This window comes from Protopterus annectens, chromosome 2.part1, assembly GCF_019279795.1.
Source record: "Protopterus annectens isolate FY-2018-M chromosome 2.part1, PAN1.0, whole genome shotgun sequence".
Lineage (NCBI taxonomy): Eukaryota > Metazoa > Chordata > Ceratodontiformes > Protopteridae > Protopterus > Protopterus annectens.
Genome location: NC_056729.1, coordinates 1918169779 through 1918190126, shown reverse-complemented (window position 1 = coordinate 1918190126; position 20348 = coordinate 1918169779).

Here is a 20348-nt window from a genome sequence, read left to right as displayed (position 1 = left end):
TGTGAGAAAGTGTCATGAATCCAGCAATACAGTAGTAATAACCCCTGAATAAAGTATACTGCAGTCAAGACAGAATGAAATGCATGTGAGATTCAAAACCAAACAGCAAACTCTGTTCAAAGTGTTGCTGCATCTGGAATGTGAATCCCAAAATCTGGATATGTCGCTCTCAGTCTGCAATATGCAGATAGGATGATTGTCTGATATACCAAACATCCACAGTTGTCTACAGCTATATAAAGCAAATGTAGCAGGATGATGTAGCTGAACAAAGCTATATATGAATGTGTATGAAGAACCATAAAATGTATCTTGATGTTGCAGTAACAGTCCTATCACCAAGTTGAAATAGTTATCATATAGGAAACTGTAGTTAGAACAGTAGTGTGTATATAACTGTAGCTATTAGAAATGTACAGCATATGTATTGTTATTCGAAGGTGTTAATATTACTTTCTATCCCCACCCTATAACCACATATAACCCATTCCACGTGAAAATGGTATGTGCAATCGCAATTAACACCCCTGGACATTTGTCCTGTTGGGTCATATATATTTGCATGTCCGTTGATGCATCTGCCCTATTCATACATCCACACCTGATGGCCTGTTGCCATCAATTAACCCTGCATGTTGTTGGACTGTGTATTTCTGTTCAAATTATGCATGTGTTATGCACACTGTTCAATGGTGTGAATATCCGGGTGTTTGGTTAATGGGAATACTAATGCACGCTGTTACAACTAATTGTGAATGGTATTATATGTCACTAACCCAAACTGTAATGACATAATGCAAAACATAGGACGACAGGGAAGGCGGGTTCCAGCGGACCCACCTCTCCCACCTCAGCTGGCGAGTGCACCTGGCACTAGTGCGGTGTCCGGATCCTCCTCCGGTGGCCCTGTGCCACCTGCGGGTGGAAGCGCTGCAGGGGATGGGGCTCACCCCCCCCCTCTGCAAGTGGGGCCGGAGGAGAACCACCACTCACCCTCCGTAGCATCTGGACTGTGGTGCGTAGGGAGATTCGGGACTCTGTTCTCGAGCCCCTATGCCAGCTCGAGGCATGGGTGTCACAACTAACGGGCATGCCTGTTGCCCCGCCTACACAGCCCCCAGCGCAGCCCCATCCTGGGCAGTGAAGGAACAGTGGCAACTGCCTATGGGTGGGGATATCAGTTCCACTGTTGCCATCTGTGGGCTCATGGGATCTGGATATCCAAACCTCCATCCCCGTCAATTGTGTAACCCCCCCACACGTGTCATGCACCGCCCCTGTATGCGTCTTGTTTGTCTTGTCTGTTTACCTACCCAATCTACCTCCCCAGCTGTACTGACTTCCTTCACCTGACATACCACTTTCACCTGAAAAAAAAAAAAAAAAAAAGGCACTCTGTACCCACAAAAAAATTATGCCCCAAACAAAGCTGCCCATTCCGCACACATGTCTGCTGGACATAGAACATATCAATTACAATTGGCTGTACAACAAGTATTATTGTTGTCCTGACACCTCTCTCAGGGGTGGAAGGTTTCAAATGTCACACCAAATTACATACATATGCACAGCTGTTGCATATGAAGAAATGGGCAGCTATGGGCCTTAGCTACATCCCTCCTGCACATCCCAAGCTTGGTTCTCTACTGTCTTACCCTCTTTGTGACCCCTTTTTCACCACTTTCCTGTCTCCCCATTTTCTTTTCTTTCAAAGAAAATAGCGCGGGTGTGCACAAGAGTAAGCACGTTTAAGTGGTTGTAAGCGGGTGTGAGCTTGTGTGCACAGAGCTAAACGCCAGTGCGCATGCCTGAGCTCCGCGCAAACCAGCGCTAACCCGGTTACAACTGCTTAAAAGTACCTTAGTCACTTTGATTGACAGGTCTTGTAGTCAGTTCAGAAGCAAAATAAAATCCCACTGGCAGTCCCGAACCCAGGACCTTGGAAACAGTAGTCTGCATGACTTACCACTAAGCCATGACTCTTAAACAAGAATAGTGTGCTAAAATAAATATATCATGTAATAGTAGGAATGAATGTAAAGGGAATCTAGATGTGTAGTACACAAAGCATGCCATTTAGAATTACTATCAAAACTAGTGGATTTCCATAATAGTAGTGTGTGAACAGAAACAGCCATGCTAGTTGGTAGCTAGTAGGTAATAATGTCACTATAGCACCTTGCAAGCCACACACATACTCACAGCAGGATAATCACTGCCCATACCCCACAACCTCTTACAGGAACACATCTGGACCAAGTAATAAAATATGTGGATCAAAGGCCCAAAACCAGGGACACATTACAAATAATGTTACAACAAATGCAGACAGTTCAGAGAGTAACAGGGTCTGCATTTTGTGGGATGTTTGGAAGGGTATGAAGTCTGAAACTTGAATGTTTGTCACCATATTCTGACTTGAGCCCAGAGTGATTTGCCAGAAAAATGTGTGCATGAGATATTGACCAAAATATGAAGCAGAAATGTGGACAACCTGCAAATATCTGTACACATGACGGGTCTGACACCACCATATTTGAATAGTTAAGAGCCTAGACATAGGAACAGTGAATGACTTACAGTGATGCCCCGCAGACTCCATGTGAAATGTACAAACAGTAGGCAGAAAGGTGTAACACATGCAATGGTAACTATGGAGTCCTGAAAGTATTCACCACTTGTATGGCAGAAAAAGTGTAGTAATACATATACTCATGCTAACCCACAGTCACAACTGCAGAATACCAGACATTTTAATGGGTGTACCCCACTGATATGTACCATTCCATGAAGCAGATAACAGATGAACCTGAAAGTCTCTGGGGCCTGCTCAGCAGCATATTCAAATACCCTAATAGATGTCAAGGCCCACACCATGGCCAGACCACACTGCATGCTGTAACACCCTAGCAGATATAGCAAGCATTCCAAGGTGTGAATGTACATGGAAAATAGGAAAGCTACAGCAGCACACTACAGTCAGGACACCTAGCAGGCAAACAAGTAGTGACTGTAAAGGGCAAATATTGAATCCTTAGCATCAAAGGGCAAGCAAAAGTGAAAGGAAAGCACACACACACACATTAACAGTAGTAGTAGTTGTAGGTGTCAGTGTACATACACAGTTAGTACAGGAAACTGGAGAAATGAATGGAGGAATGTTAATCTACAACACACCTGGAAATATGAGAGAGATACCAACCTTTACACTCACACAACATTGTTCACAGCATAACAGCAAGGTCCCTGCCCTTAAAATCTGAAAGGGCTATGCCTATCTCACATACCTTTTTATAGCACTGTTCTGAAATCACAGTGAGAACTGCAATCAGTACACAACTGGCTGCATGCAATTAGCAAATGCTGGCTAACAATTGGTGCAGAGGCCATCACATGGGCATATGCAGATACCTGCAAAAGTATGCTGTACTCCCAGTCCACACATGCAATACTTTCATTGCACCCTGAAAAGGACGTGAGAGACAGACAGACAGAGAGAGAGAGAGAGAGAGAGACAGAGACAGAGACAGAGAAAATTGCAATTAAGCAGACACAAACAATTTTTTCAGCAACAGCCACCTGAAAGCTGACAACTGGGAAGTGGAGCAGCAGGAAAGAGAACCAGACGGCAACACAAGTAGCTGTGACAAACAAAGGTAATGTAAAGTAATACTATAAAGGTCTACATACTGTGAACCCTCCATATGTGTCATTGGTCTGTATCCATATGTATATGAAGATGTGTAAAGGGCAGGGGACATACAGCAACTATCAGTGAAGGCTGTACATACATTTGTATGTGAGAGCATCTATGTGCACATATCAATGTTGGTTGATTGTAGGTTGTAGTGGCATGTACAAAGTAGGTTTCACAGTTATGTATGTTTAGCAGTATGTTAGTGTGTGCATACAGTATGGTAGACAAACATGTTGATATACCTGTCTATCATATGGATACGTATGTATGTCAACATATGTATGTATATATATATATATATATATATATATATATATATATATATATATATATATATATATATATATATATATATATATATATATATATATATGACATACATATATGTATACATACATAGAGAGATGTAGGAATACATAGACAGATGTAGATAGAATATTGTGCAAACATATATATGTAATGCACACATACAGATATAGATATATGTAGATACATATACATAGACAGACTGATCTGACTATCTACAGGTATGACTGTATATGACGACCTTCAACAACACTCCCTGTCCCACCCCCTCTGTCACTCTCACCCCCTCTATGTCCCCCCCTCTCCACATCTATAGCAATATATGTACATCAATATATATATGTGTATATGTATACAGACATATATATATATCTATATATATATATATATATATATATATACATATAGATATATCTATATACATATATATATATATATATATAGAGAGAGAGAGAGAGAGATGTATATAAATTCTGAGTGAGGCACATGTGCACAGATGTATTGCAACAGGTGCCTGGTGACAAAGGCATGGAGTGAAAACTAGTGTCAAAACCGGAGTACCATACCACATTCCAAATCACCTACACCAGTAACCACCAGATATGTGATTGTCTGCCCACCACTGCATGTGTCAGGGGTGAACAGGGTCATAAATGTGTACAATAGTGGCCCCAATTATATTCACAGTGGCACACTATCCCTGGAATACCTGCACATGGTATGTGTCAGCGAACATGGTGTGTCAGCTATGGACATGTAGGTCGGTGTACCCCTCCACACCACATAATGGATGCCATGGTATGGACCTCACATGACAGCTACAGATATGGAGAAGGACACAGTGACATGTACAACACTGTGACGATGCACTCAAACACATTACCAATGCACAGTGACTGACAACACCACAGAGTACACATATACTACCCACATAGAGGTTACCACTCCCGGATTTACATATGTAAGTCACACCCATGACAGATGTCCAACAACCATAGTAACACCTCACACCATCCACAACCTAAATGACTGCTGTGTGTCATCCGTGCCACTGCAATAGAGTGCACATGTGGAGGTAAAAGTTCCTACCCACAGATAAGACATACCCTGCAATAAACCACACAGTGTTAAGAAGCAAGACGCCCCATGAGTACATGTCACACATACCCCTGCTGAATGTTAGTCAGATATGTAATATGCCATATGAGTCACCCTGTGTAACTGTGTGACAGCAGCAGGTACCATCACACCACATGTGTCACAATGGTCAGGGTAGCAGAACAGTACGCTGCTGTAGTCCCAGGGGCAATAGCATATTGTATAGTATTGTATTGTAATGTAATGTATTGTGTTGTATTGTATTGGTATGTTGAGGTGCCTCCTTCATGGAGTGGAAACACTGCTGCTGTGTGCCAGTGTACAGGTGCATATCCTGTAGTCAGGCTAGTGTTACATAGCACTTCTATATGTGTGTTTAGCTCCTGTCAGAGTTTATGTAGCATGCAACTGGGGATACTATCAGGTCCCATTCATGTTGTGTATTCTGCTGTCCTGAGGGTGGCTCTCACCTGGACATCTGTGATGACAGGGAGGTTACAGTCAGCTGGAATAACTATGTCTTATTTTGGGAAAGAGGGCGGGGTGACACCTGCACTGAACCTGTCTGCCCCAATGTTGTCAATATCTGTGGTGTCAGTGAAATATTTGTTGTTGTGTACTAACTATGGGCATAGAGGATGGATCCTGACCAGGTTGCTAACATAACTGAAGAAGGTCTTCTGGTTATCTGTAGTGTCCCTCTTGATTTCCCTCTCAAAGTTGCCCATGGATGTTTGTATGATGGAAAATAGATCCTTACTAGTGCTGCTCAGACATGCCCTCCCTTTATGGAATTATGCTCTGTCTTGCAGTAGCTTCCATCTTCTGTAATACAATCTGTCTATGGCTGGGGTCCACCAGACAGGATGCTGTCCCTTTGTGGAGAGTGTATTGGTCATATATGGGATTGCATGATCCATGCATTCTCGGAGATGTCTGTAGAAAGCAATTGTGTAGGGGTCAGCATTGTGGGTTGTATCTGCCACTGGCCCAGTGGGCTGAAAGGAAACCATGTCACTGTTACAAAGTGTAAAGTTTGCATCTGTAATGTTATTCACTATAGTCGTTTGTGCTGGTGGTGGAGGTGGGATATGTATATCCAGGGCAATCAGTGTGTGGTCAGCTCACAGTAGTTGATGATGTAGGCCATACATTACCTAGATACAAACCCCCAGAGTGAGGAGGTGCTCTTGACCTGAATCAGTGTTCTGACTGCTGGGGTTTGGTAGTATGTCGTATGGAGTGTGCCAGGTACTGTTGCACAGTTGCTGGCTGAGCACTGATACCTGGCCATTTACATGTGTATCCACCAATAGACAGACAGATGCTATATATGTGAGATATGTTGTATCATAACAGTCGAGTAGCATGTGTAGTATGTGTGCCAAATTCTGCTGACATATATTGCTGATATCAAGTTATTTTCTTTCTCAGGTACATCGCCCACCCGCGGAATCCCACTTACTCCACAGCTGAGGATGAGGAGATAAACCAGAGCCTGGTGCGGGATTATGCGATACTCTTTTCCCGCACCAGCCAGAATCAGCAGGAGAGGGCTGCACTGTGGCAAGACCTTGTCTGTCGGGTAAATGACATAGGCACGCATAATAGGACATATGAGCAGGTACGACATCACTGCAGTGATTTAATCAGACATGTCCGTCAGCGTGTGTTGGATATCCACAGGCAACAGGTCACCACAGGTGGTGGGGTGGCTACACATCCCCCACTCACCAGACTGGAGGGACTACTCATGAGTGTAGTGGCTCCAGTCCGCCAGCAACAACAACAGCAGCAAACATGCATTATGATGAAGGCTGGAGCCACGCAGCAGCAAGACAGTGAACATGCAGGTAATATGCCATATGTATAGTTGACTGTTGTGTACACTGGTAGTTAATGCATGTGTGAGGTGTGTCCTTGGTTTGTAGCAGTCACCATAGTATTTAATGTGCAAGTGTGATATCCTCAATATTAGCAGCTGACCTGTGAAAGGCGACTGTTGTACTACTGACCTGTATCATACTTAGTAACAATGGCATGGCACAGTTGTGCCCACTGACATTAGTTTCTTCACGTCTGCAGGTCCCTCTGGTATAACAGCAATGCAGCCTATCCATGCTGGTGAGTGTGTATTAACAATTCCTGTAATAGTTTTGATAGTAATAGTACTATTTGGCTCACTTAGTAGTGCTCTTTGTATGCATGTAGGTGTGTATGTGTCTGTGTGTTGATATCACGCATACTGAGTACTGTACAATTGTGTGAAACTGTGTGCATGTGTGCATGTGTGCATGTGTGCACCTGTGCATGTGTGCATGTGTGCACGTGTGCACATGTACATGTGTGCACGTGTGCATGTGTGCACGTGTGCATGTGTGCATGTGTGCATGTGCACATGTGCACGTGTGCACCTGTGCATGTGTGCATGTGTGCATGTGTGCACCTGTGCATGTGTACATGTGTGCATGTGTACATGTGTGCACCTGTGCATGTGTGCATGTGTGCATGTTTGCATGTGTACATGTGTGCATGTGTGCATGTGTGCATGTGTGCACCTGTGCATGTGTGCATGTGTGCATGTGTGCACCTGTGCATGTGTGCATGTGTGCATCACTGGTAATGTGTAGACATTGTAAATTGTGTTTCCTGTTTCCCTCCCACAGGTTCTGGTGCTGCTCTGGTGTCATGTAGCAGGGAACCTGAATCAGGTGCTGTGGGTACTGATAATGATGACATCTGTGTAATGGCACAGGAAGGTATGCCAGGGTCCACCATTGGTCAGCCGATTGACAGTACACAGCTGTCGACCCCATCAATGCGCACAGTTATCCTGCCAATACACCCTTTGTCACCAATGTCCCTAGGTGATGGACAGCATACAGTGGGCATTCACCAGGGTAATGTGGTATCTGTGGCACATGCCTCCCCACACAGCAGCCATGGGCATGGCCCAGAGATGGTACCACACAGACAGATGTCCAGGGGTTCTAATGGGAGCATCCGTGGGCGTACTGCCCCTGTCAGACGTGCCCACAGAGGTCTGACAACCTCAGCTATGTTTCGGGCTGTCATGCAGGCACAGTCACATATGGAACGGTACACCAGACAGGGTCTGAGGGAGCTGACAGCATGTCGCACAGCCATGACCGACAGTATGCGTGACATTGCGGCTGCCATCCGTGATTTCACCGATGTCATAGACAGACGTTGTGGGGACATATTAGACCGGTTCCACAACTACATGTCCATGAGCCAGGGCGATGGTGAGCGGTTGAGGCGTCGACGTATGCCAGCAACAGCAGCAGCTGACAGTCATCGCGGATGACAACAGGACCGCAGCCGCCCCCGTAGTGCCAGCAGCAGCCCCAGCAATGCTGGGTCTGTGCTGTCATCAGACCGGCACGGGGCTCTGGCCAGGCCCGACAGGGATCTGTGTCCAGTCAACGAACACCTGCTTCTGATAACAGTACCCAGTCTGGGTTGGTACCAGATACGGTCCGTAGCACCCCTGCAAGGCACAGGTACCCTGTCCATGGCCAGAGACACTGATCTGTATGACCTGGCAGGTACAGTCTGTGGCTGTCCACAAACACCAGTATATGGCAGCCATGAGGTGGAACTGTGTGCATCCATACACACATGCAAATTGACAACACCTAGGGCTACTGCATACATGCACACACTGCATCAACATTGCCCCACCTTCTACTGCTGTCCCTCACCAACACACATACACATACATGTCAATCGGTGGTATCGGTGGCTGACTCAGGCATACCAAGTTCACACCCTGTGCATATGATGAAACTGTGCCACCTCCTGCAATCTGTAACAACTGTGCAGGTACAGGTTAACATGTTGCTGAGGCACAGGGTGACCACATAGATGTGTAGTAATAGTATCATGTTGTTAACAGTACTGTGTGCTGAATTAATTGTGGGTATATCACAGCATGCCTGATGCAGTAAGTGTGTGATTGTCATGTCCTGTTGTCTACACCCATGGTAATTACCATAGTGTATCATCTGCACATGTTGGCATACTGGTGGTAATGATGTCAACAGAAGTCTACATACATAGGTAGCACAGGGGATAAGGTAATGAATGTAGTAATACGCAATGATGGACATGTAAATTGCAAGTGGCATGTTGCCCACACTGGACTCTGCAATGCAGATGTTTGAGGATGTTGATATGTGTGTAGTACTACACGACTGGTACAGGACACACAGGAGCACCATAGCACTGCATGCTCACATCTCATACCATGCTAGACAGCCCCAACACACAAAACTGACTGTCACAGGAGGGAGAGTCCCCATATATGTCAGGGATACTGTGTTGGCAGGCCAGGTAGCATACATCCTACTAAGTATGGAACCACTGAGTGAAGGCTCAGTCTCTGTTATTTGACATGTGTATTACTGCAGGTATGAGCACATGGGTTTCCATCCAGTTACTGTACATCCTGACAGTACATGGTCTGTACACTTGTGCGCTCTGAGACTGGACCCTAGCCATCTGACCCGTGTATTTCCATGTACATGTGCATAGTGCCTGCATATTTGCAGTGTTACCTACTGGAAGTGGTACAGCTTGTTTGTTGTACAATGGACTACATGCAGCCCTGTTTACTGTAGCTTTGTTTTCATGCATGTTTGCTTGAAATTACCCTGGAATACTGATCACACCTGCAATGCATAGTTATAGAGCTTCTGTGGACTCCTAGTGCCATCTGCATAGCTTACTATATGTATGTCCATGTCCCACTTGACAGGATGTCACTGTTTGTCCTGTTCACATGTACATTGCCTGAGACACAGTGCATATGACTTACCTGGCATGTGTCCACGTGAGCATATAAGGCATGTGTCCACGTGAGTCATATATGCTACTGCTAACTAATCACAGGCACTACACCTTCATATATTCATCTTCTGTTGAACTACCTGCTTCGCTAGGGATGGCCTGCACCTGTCACCCCTGGGCTTTCAGATATTGGCAGAGGCTCTTGCTACCCCCATAGTGCCTATGTTAGGCAAGGCTCAAAAGATAAACCCACCTGCATAGGTATCACAAGGGATAAGAAACTAAGAGTAATGCTACCCAACGCCAGAAGTCTAAACCTCCAGATGCATGCACCAGAAACTCTCCTTGGCATGGAGAACATCGATATCTGTGCAGTAACAGATGCCTGGTTCAGGGCTACTGAGAGCACACCAGCACTACCAGGTTTATCCTGGTTGATTACTTTGAAACAGTCACCAAGGCCATTGACGAGGGGAAGGTGGTTTGCACAGCCTACCTGGACCTTGCAAAAGCCTTCACAACAATGCCCCACTTGGGCATTCTAGAGAAGCTCACCAGCTTAAATATAAGCCCCTATGTCACTAGATGGATTGCACAGTGGCTCAAGGACAGAACCCACATGGTTAGAATTGCTGGAGCCATGGCAGACTCCAAACCAGTTACGAGTTGTGTCCCACAAGGCTCAGTCCTGGGACCTCTCTTGTTTGGTATATATTTATTGGAGGTACAGGCCAACACGGACAGACTGTGGCTGACCAAATATGCAGATGACTGCAAACTGGCCACCATAATCGACTCTCCAGCTGACACAAGCATCTTCCAAAGGGGCATCATAGAATCAGACAACTTGTGCCAGAGCCATGGCCTTCAGCTGAAAAGGGTTTAGAAAGGGAAATGTGCATCCTGTAGTCTGTTCACCTAGTTGCTAAAAGGGACATTTCCCTCACACACACTAAACCCCCCTCAGCCAAAAACACACACTTGCCATTTGCAGGATTCAAACCCTTATCGGACTATGTTATGACACTCAAGACAGATGCATTAGCAGAGTGTGCTATTTGCATTACTGGGAAGTTTCTCTTCTCTTGATTTACTTATAGGGTGCTGACATCATCAGTGTTTAAACAGGGAAATGTGCATCCTGTAGTCTGTTCTCCTAGTTGCCAAAAGGGACATTTTTCTCACACAGACAAATCCCCCTCAGACAAACACACACACACACACATTTTTCATTTGTAGGATTCAAACCCCTACCTAACTATGTTACGACACTTGAGACAGACACATTAGTAGAGTGCGCTATTTGCATTACTGGGAGGTTTTCTTCTCCTGCTATACTTATAGAGTGCTGACATCATCGGTGTTTAGATAGGGAAATGTGCATCCTGTAGTCTGTTCTCCTAGTTGCCAAAAGGGACCTTTTCCTCACACAAAATTGCACACACACGAATCCCCCTCAGACAAACAAACACACTTGCAGGATTCAAACCCCTACCTAACTATGCTATGACACTTGAGATGGACGCATTAGCGGAGAGCGCTATTCACATTACTGGAAGATTTCCCTTCTCCTGCTATACTTATAGAGTGCTGACATCATCGGTGTTTAGAAAGGGGAATGTGCATCTTGTAGTCTGTTCTCCTAGTTGCCAAAAGGGACATTTCCCTCACACTAACCCCCCTCAGCCAAGCACACACAATTGCCATTTGCAGGATTCAAATCCCTACTTAACTATGTTATGACACTTGTGATGGATGCATTAGCAGAGCACACTATTCACATTACTGGGAAGCTTCCCTTCTCCTGCTAAACTTATAGAGTGCTGACATCATCTGTGTTTAGAAAGGGGAATGTGCATCCTGTAGTGTGTTTTCCCAGTTGCCAAAAGGGACATTTCTCTCCCACAGACTTACACACACACACCAACCCCACTCACACACACACACACACACACACACACACACAAACACACACACACACACTCTGAGCATTTGCAGGATTCACACCCCTACCTAACTATGTTATGACAGACACATTAGCAGAGCACGCTATTCGCATTACTGGGAGGTTTTTTTTCTCCTGCTGTACTTATAGGGTGCTGATATCATTGGTGTTTAGAAAGGGGAATGTGCATCCTGTGGGGAGGCAGATGCCAAGCACACTCTGGCTAAGCTGTCATTCCCTAGGGCAAACAGCCTAGTGTTGACCTCTACACCCATATGTTTAATTGTCAAATGCACATTATTTGTTGCTGATAGACTGTTTGCACATCTTTATTGCCATAGCATTCCCTGTTTGTATGAACAACTTGTGCATCTGTGGAAGATGTTTGCATATGGGAGGGATCCACTATATCACGTATGTCTCTGTAGTCATTTAACTGTGTGCACTGAGCAGACTGCTGTAATGTGGTTGGTTCCTGGAATAACACGTAAAAATACCAGATATGTGTGTCCAACTGCTAAACTGAGATTTGGCCTAAGTGTGTGAGCATGCCCAGTTCAGCCTTCCCATGGCATGTTGTCTGACATATGTCTCATTTATCCAAGTGTGTGAGCATGCCCAGTGTGAGCATTCCATATGTTGAACTCTGCAGACCACCACATTTGTGGATGAGTGTGAACTTCAACAAATATCACCCGTTTATGGTTGTGTGTTGTGTGTAATGTTGTGTAGTTACTGTACAACTGCTTTGTGTGTGAACACAACAGGATTATACTGTGCCTGCAGTGTTTGCATGGGATACTTTGCATACAGTTGTCAACATCCTTTCACACTGACCAAACACTGTAGTACTGTATAGTGTACTGGTAGTACTTTGACTGTGGTGGACAGTATCCTGGGCTTTAGTGCTATCACTACTTTACATTTCCATAGTGAGCACAACAGCCTGGTTAGGGGCCAGTTGTGTACATCTGACCATGTTGCATTCTGTTCAGATATGAACTACTTAAACCAGGCTTGTCCAACATTGGTAGTGTATTCCACAACATAAGTGTACGTTTGCAAACACTAGCAATGTGCCCTAGTCCATGTCTAATGCTAGTTGGAGAGTGTGTTTGTCCTTCAACACACATTGTAAGTGGAGTTTGCCATTACATATGTCATGGTTAGTATACTGTGCCTCTGTTTACCTGTGACATGACAGTGATACCCAGGATAAAGCTACCATCTCCCATCCATTCATCAAGATTCCTATTGAGGAAAATTGATAAGTGACTCTATGGGTAGCCTGTACTGGGAGTTCACTCATGGGTGGGGGTGGCTTCTGTGTTATGGATCATGCAGTACAGCTTGTCCTATGTAAGTCAGTGCTGGGGTTCAGGTCTCTCATGTGCATAGCTCACTGCAATTCAGATTGTACAAGGTGCAGCATGTTTATTAATACCAGCAACACAGGCAACACATGGCATCTGTGCAAGGTCTTTGATACTCCTGGTGAGGTACTGTTGGGGACTTTATGGTTGATGGAGGAGTCTGCTGAGGTACATCCCACAGGGGCTATTGTAGTCAATTGTACCGCTGATGAAGGATGACTGCAGAGCCACAATGACCTCCCCTTATCTAAATCTGACAACCTTCATGATTGGGTGGGTATATGTTATGTTTTTGCAAACACTACAGCACATGTTTGTCCAATGCAGGATATCTATCACCTTGTGTCCCTAGGTCTCTCATTACATGTTAACTACATAATGGGTTAACACCTATGTGGTAATTGGTGGGCACTTACTGTGTATCCACGGGGGTTGACTATGCAATTAGCTTGCTGACATGGCTATGGCATCAGTTGTCTGTTTCTATGTGGCCCTTTTGTGGGATGCTTGTATCAGCTGGTGGATCATATATGGTGAGCAGTTTGTAGTCCTCTGCAAACATGTTCGGACACAGTCCTTCCATGTTTGCCTGTACCTATGGAACATATATACCAGACGAGGGAGATCCCAGGACCAAGCCTTGTGGGATGCCAGTTATATCTGGTTTGTAGTCTGACATGGCTGCAGCATGTCTGACCATGTCTGTTCTGTTCTTGGTCTGGTTTGCAACCCCTCTACTGACATAGTGGTTTATATTTAAGCTGGTGAGCTTATCTATAATGAACACGTAGGGTATTGTATAGAAGCCTTTGCAAGGTCCAGCTATGCTGTGTGGACCACATTGCTCTCATCAATGACCTTAATGACTGTTTTAATTGAGTCAAACATGTTTAGGGGCAGGATCTGCACTTAAGAAAGCCACACTGGCTAGGGTCCGGTGTCAGTAGGTCCCCAATATCTTTATGTCTGTGGTACATGCTGATCCTTTCCATAGCTGTGCAAACCGAGCTTCTCAGGATTCTGGAGTAGTAGTTTTCTTTATCCATTCAGGCAACACCTTTGTTGAGAAGGACCACTGTTGTTGTACACTGCTCTTTGGGTACATATTCTGTGGTAAGGCTGACATTGAGCAGTAGTGTGATTTGGCATTTCATTCATCTTGGAGTCCATGTTGCACTCAGCCCAGGACACCATCTCATACCATTGCTGCTGTGTGTTTTGCTTTGTAGATGCTGGCTGTTACCGCAGCATCTGCAATGTCAGGAGGCCAACAGTCTGCTGGGATAGATATTCTGCATTCTGTGGGGGGGGGGGGGTTGCACTGCACCTGTCAAGATGTATGTTGGCAAAATGTGTGTGTGTTTGTGATATTTGTGTGATTCAGAGCATATCTGTGAATTCCCAACACGGTTCCTGCCATCAGTTTGGAAAGCCTTGGGATTATCCTTAGTGTCCTGTACAATTTGTATCTTAATAAGTTCATAGGTTCAAACTAGGCTATCCACCCTAGGGCATTTGTTAGCCTAGCCAGAGTGTGTGTGGCTTTTGCCACCCCTTGCTATGTGAATATTATGGCCATTTATGATTTGCTTTGCTGTGCCTCTGTCTGGACATGACACAGTGAAGACCCCCAGTGTAACTCTACAATCATCCATCCACCTGGCAAGATTCCTGTTGAAGAGTGTCAGTGAGGGGCTCTGCCTAACATGGAGTGGGATTCTGGTCCAGGGTGTGGGGAGCCTCTGGATTATGTATCTGTCCCACCAGCACATCCTATTTCATTATTTGTTGAGGTTGACATCTCTCACTCTCACAGCTCCGATGGCTTTGAGTTTTCTGGGATGGAGCATGTCCATTACTCCTGTGTTGGGCATGGCCTTCTACAACAGGCATGCAATGCCTCTGTGTAGGCAGTATGTGACTGCATTCAGCTGGGGTGTCTACAGCCAGGCAGCATATGACATATATTTGAGACCCTTTATCCTCTTGTTGAGGTACCTTTGAGGTCTTTCTAACTGCTGCAGGTGTCAGGTAAGGTACATCCCATATGAGGCATTGTACTAGATTATGGGTGTGATAAGAGAACAGTATAGGGGCACAATGACCTCTGTTGACGTAGCTGTGAATCCTTTCCTGATACGGTGTCAAATGTAGACAGTCTTCCTAGCCACATTGGCAATGTGAGTGTCACATAACAGGTTACTGTCCACTTGTGTCCCTAGGTCCCTGATTACTCCTTCCATACATAATGGTTTACCACCTATGTGGTAATTTGTGGTACCTTGTTTGGTATTTGGTGGGACATTCATACTGTCCAGTGTCTTCAGGACAGCTGGGTGGGGTTCCTGTGTGTGAGAGCGGGGTATGTAGCATGCTACAGACTGTACAGCAGTCTTGCCTACAGTTAGTTGCACATGGGTGGACTCCAATGCCTTGTGCATTGTCAGTTACCTGGATGTATGGGTGTCTGTGCTGAATATGGATACTCACCCTCCTTTTATGTTTTGTTCCAGGTTTTGGGGCCATGACACATGATATGTGGTATAACCTGGTAGTGCTGGTGTGCTGTCAGGAGGCTTGCAGCAGGTTTCTGTCACTGCACAGACATCAATGTTCTCCATACTGGGGATGGCCTTGGGAGCATGCATATTGGGGTTTACACATCTGGCATTGGTCAGCATTACCCTTATGTTTCTTTCCACTTATGTTTTCTAGGGTGGTGGGTTAGTCTTTTCAGCCTTGCCTACAAAAGGCTCTATGGAGGTGGCAAAGGCCTTATCCAATATCCAGACGCCCAGGGTAACAGGTGCAAGCCATCCCAAGAACAACTGCTGGCTTGTCAAGCATGACATCCCAAGCAGACAGACATTGGATCCCTTGGAATGACACCAGTAAGTGTGCCACTTGCTATGACTGATCATTCCGTGTTTGTACTGTGGCATTATTCTTGGTAAGGGTAGGATGCTGCAAACAGTGAGTGTCATACCGGCCTGGACTACATAATCAGAGAGCTCATCTATGTCTCTTTTCATGTAGTCTAGGGAGGTACATCTCAGGTCATTCACACTATCATGGACTATGACTGCATCATATTTCTACTTGCTTTGGAGTGACCTGCATACTTCTGTTATGTGGCGTATTGTGGCAGCCTACAGGCAGCTTACTGTACCCTTTCCCTTGTTCAGTCTGGTGTGCGGGACAGCAGTGTGTCTGACTATGGAGTCACCTATTACAACTGTATCGGGCATGTTGTTTCTCCTTCTGGCCTGTGACTGTTTGGCACACCAGCTTTGTGTACTATGTGTTGCATGGGCTATGTTTGGAGGTTGTTTGACTGGGTGTCTGCTTTAGAGGCCTCTGTTGGTGTGCTGTGTTTGTAATTTGTGCTTCCAGGAATGTTTTTCTGTGTTTATGTGTTTGGTTTGCAGTTGTGATAGGTCTATGTGGACTGTGTTTGTGGTGTGTGTGGTTACCTTCTCCTCCTGACTAGTTTTGGGAGTACTGAGTTGAGGGATCTGAGCCTCCAGTTTGGATAGATGGTTGCATCTCTCACATATATTTGTATTTCTTGGGTGGAGTTGGGGGTTGTCTGTGTACTTGGGGCAGGTGTTGCATTGCCTCAGGATTCACAGATTCAACTTGTTGTGGCTGGCCTTAGTGGATTGTATGTGTGGACATATTTTATTGCCATATTACTGATCAGTGATTACTTCATTGTTTATGTTTGCTCTATCATGTAGTAGCTTCCTCATTCTCTTGCATGGTTTGGTTATGGCTGGTGTCCACCATGCCAGATGCCTGCGTGTATGACATTGTGTCTTGTTTTAATTTAGGATTGCATAATCCAAGCATTCCTGGCAGTGTTCATGGAATGGCTGTATTACAGGTTCTGAGGTGTGGCCCATATTTTGCACCTGCACAGGACCTTTAATGGATTCCACATCAGTTTGGAGGAGTGCAGATATTGCTTTACACATGTTTTCCACTGTGGTTTTCTGGCCAGGGACTGTGGTCAGGATTTGTATATCCAGTGTGATTACTCTATGGTCTGGTTTTACCAGTGAGCAATACACTTCTCGTCTTGCCATCCAGTACCCATGTTGCTGATTATCACACCCAGTATGCTTACCCCTCTTGTGGGAGTGGTACGTTGTTCCTGGACCTTTTGGTTTATGGATTCGATGAACTTTTGTCCTACACTGTTGGAGCTAGTATAATGCTCCCAGTCTATGTCTGGGTATTTTCAGTCACCCAATATAACGTGGTTTGGAGGACTTGATATATTCATGTATTCCAGCATAGGCCAGGTGCAGTTCCTGGTGTTGGGACAGTAGTCTGTAGCAGGCTATAAACTGGGGGGAAGTTTTATCCACTGTTACTTGACCATGGCTAGTCCATGCTGCTTCTTGTTGTGGTACCAACATGGGGGTGTGGTTATCCTTGACAATTCTTGCTAGTCACCCTCCTTTTGTAGCTTGTTCCATGTTTTGAGGCTGTACAGCACAGTATGAGGTGTAACCTGGTAGTGTTAGGGTGCTGTTGTGAGCCTTGACTCAGTTTTCTGTTACAGCACAGATATCAGCATTGTTCATACTAGGGTGAGTTTAGACTGCATGCATCTTGTTGTTTCGACTTATCCCTTATCTTATTCTTATCCCTTCTGATACCTTTGGAGATAGGTTTATGTTTTGAGCCTTACCTATTCAGGGCACACTGTGGGTAACAACAGCCTTTGCCAGTATCCATACGACCTGCACTGATAGGTGCATGCCAGTCCTAGCAGGTGGAGCATCATGTCATGCTCAGCATGTCATCCCAGACTTGCATACATTGGATCCCCTTTGACTAACTGCGATACTTCAGTCAATTATTGCACTTGATCATCTCATTGTCATATTGTGGCATGATGCTTGGTGAGGGTAGGATGTTAATCAGGGTCCTCAGGTGTGCATATAGTACATGGTGTTACATTACTTAACACATGTCATTCATGCCTCAGGTGGTGCTGCAGGGCTGCCTCTGTCGGATGCGCATATTACACTTCCCTGTACATGTTTGTGAGCAGGTCATGTCATTGTAGGCATCCATGTTATTATTTGAGTGAGTCAGAGGGGGTATCATTCCCAGGATTCCTACTGAGCCAGTGTATGTGCTATGCGTTGCCTCTTTGCCAAGGCCAGGGCATACTGGGCACACCTCCTTCTGCCTACTGGGGCAGGCTCAGGTTGTTCCTCCTCCAAGTCACGCTCTGCCTGTGATGGCCTTGGCAATGGTAGGGGGCTGTTTGGCCCGGCCCTATGCTGGTCCTGCTGCAGCTGTTTTCGCAAGATCATATTATGTAGCATAGCACATACCATGACAATTTGGGTACATGTAGTTGGTGTGTACTGCAAGGCTCCACCACACCGGAACCGTGACTTGAGCAGCCCAAACACACGTTCTATTACATTACGTGTTTGTGCGTGTATCTCATTATGGCGTTCCTGTTCAGGTGTGTGTGCATTTCTGATGGGTGTCATCAGCCACGGCTCCAGTGCATAATCTGCATCCCCCACTAGGTGTCCGTGAGGGATGTCCCCATTGGCAAATGTCTGGTACAACTGCGTCAAATGCCAGATGTGGGAATCATGGAAGCTCCCAGGACATCCAGCACACACATTAATTATTATGCCCTGGGCATCATACACGACCTGGCAGTTGATGGAGGGGAAGCCCTTGCGGTTGATGTATGCCCTACCCCACTCACCGGCTGGTGCTTTGATGCGTATGTGCGTGCAGTCTATTGCACCCACTACCTCAGGGTATTCCGCTATTTGCTGGAAGAGACGCATATTGCTGGCCAATACCTCACGGGCATTGGGGAAATATACATGATCACCGACATGTGCTGACATGGCATCCAGGAACTGGTGCAGTACCCTGGAGGCTGATGCCTGTGATATCCCCATCATATCACCAGTTGGTCTCTGGAAGGTACCTGTTGCTAGTATTCTTAGGCCAACACATACCTTGGTTTCCACTGGGATGGGTTCCTCTCTGTTGGTTCTGTGTGTGAGGCGTGGCCTGCACAGCTCCACTATTTGCTGCAGGAGGTCTCTGTCCACTCTATAGTGCTCTACTATCTCCAACTCATGTAGTCTGTGGTAGGTGACCCTGGGCCTGTACACTCTTCTCCGTCTCCTCACTGTGGGTTGTCTGGCACCATCTGCATTGTCACCACCCTCAGCAAGTCGCCTATGTCTCATTATGACAGCTATGGCAGCCCCTAACATTTCTGCTCTGAGTTCAGCTTTTTCAGTTTTCACTTCTAATAACTTACTCCTGTCTTGCAGTGTCTCTTGAGAGAAACATCCTGCACTGCTGTTTGCAGAGTTTTAAGTGCTGGGCTGGGCTACTATTCTGCCTGTGTAATTGCCTGCTTCTAATTGTTTTCACCTGCTAGCTCCAGCAGTATTCCCTGCTAGCTTCCTACTAAATCTGTTGCTTCCTTTTTCCTCTCTGTTTCCTCAGGGAGGAGCCGTGTGCAAACCAGCAGAAACACGCTCACAGTGGCTTACACGCGCGCACACATGCTTACATGGTTCAGAATCTGCTTATTCAGATTAAAACGCGTGCACACCCATGCAAACAGTGTTAAACATCTCCCAACACACTCCCACATGCTCAGGCTGCCTTACACGCATGCACACTGCCTTACTCGCGCTTCATAGCACGCACACTGCGATGTATTTCAACAAGAAACTTCGGTGTAGGCAACAGTGTACACCTTCCATTTCTTGACTTTCTCATGCTTTTCATGTTGGTTTTGGTCTGCTGGTCCCTGCATTGACATTCCATGTATTGCATAAAACCCACATTTGTGGGTTTATAACCTTCGTTTTTATGTTTTATACAGTGCAGCCCATTTGCGCAGGGCTGCACTGGGTTTAAACATTGGCGATCGCCGAAAAAAAATTATATTTTTAATATATTTGCATCAGGTTACCTTGCCAATGGCCACATATTTGGCAACTGGCATGCTGCCTGACACATATGCACCCTTTATTTGGAGCTGACATGGCTCCATTGCGGTTTTTGCAGAAACGTACTCAGTTGTCAACTGAGTACATTTCTGCAG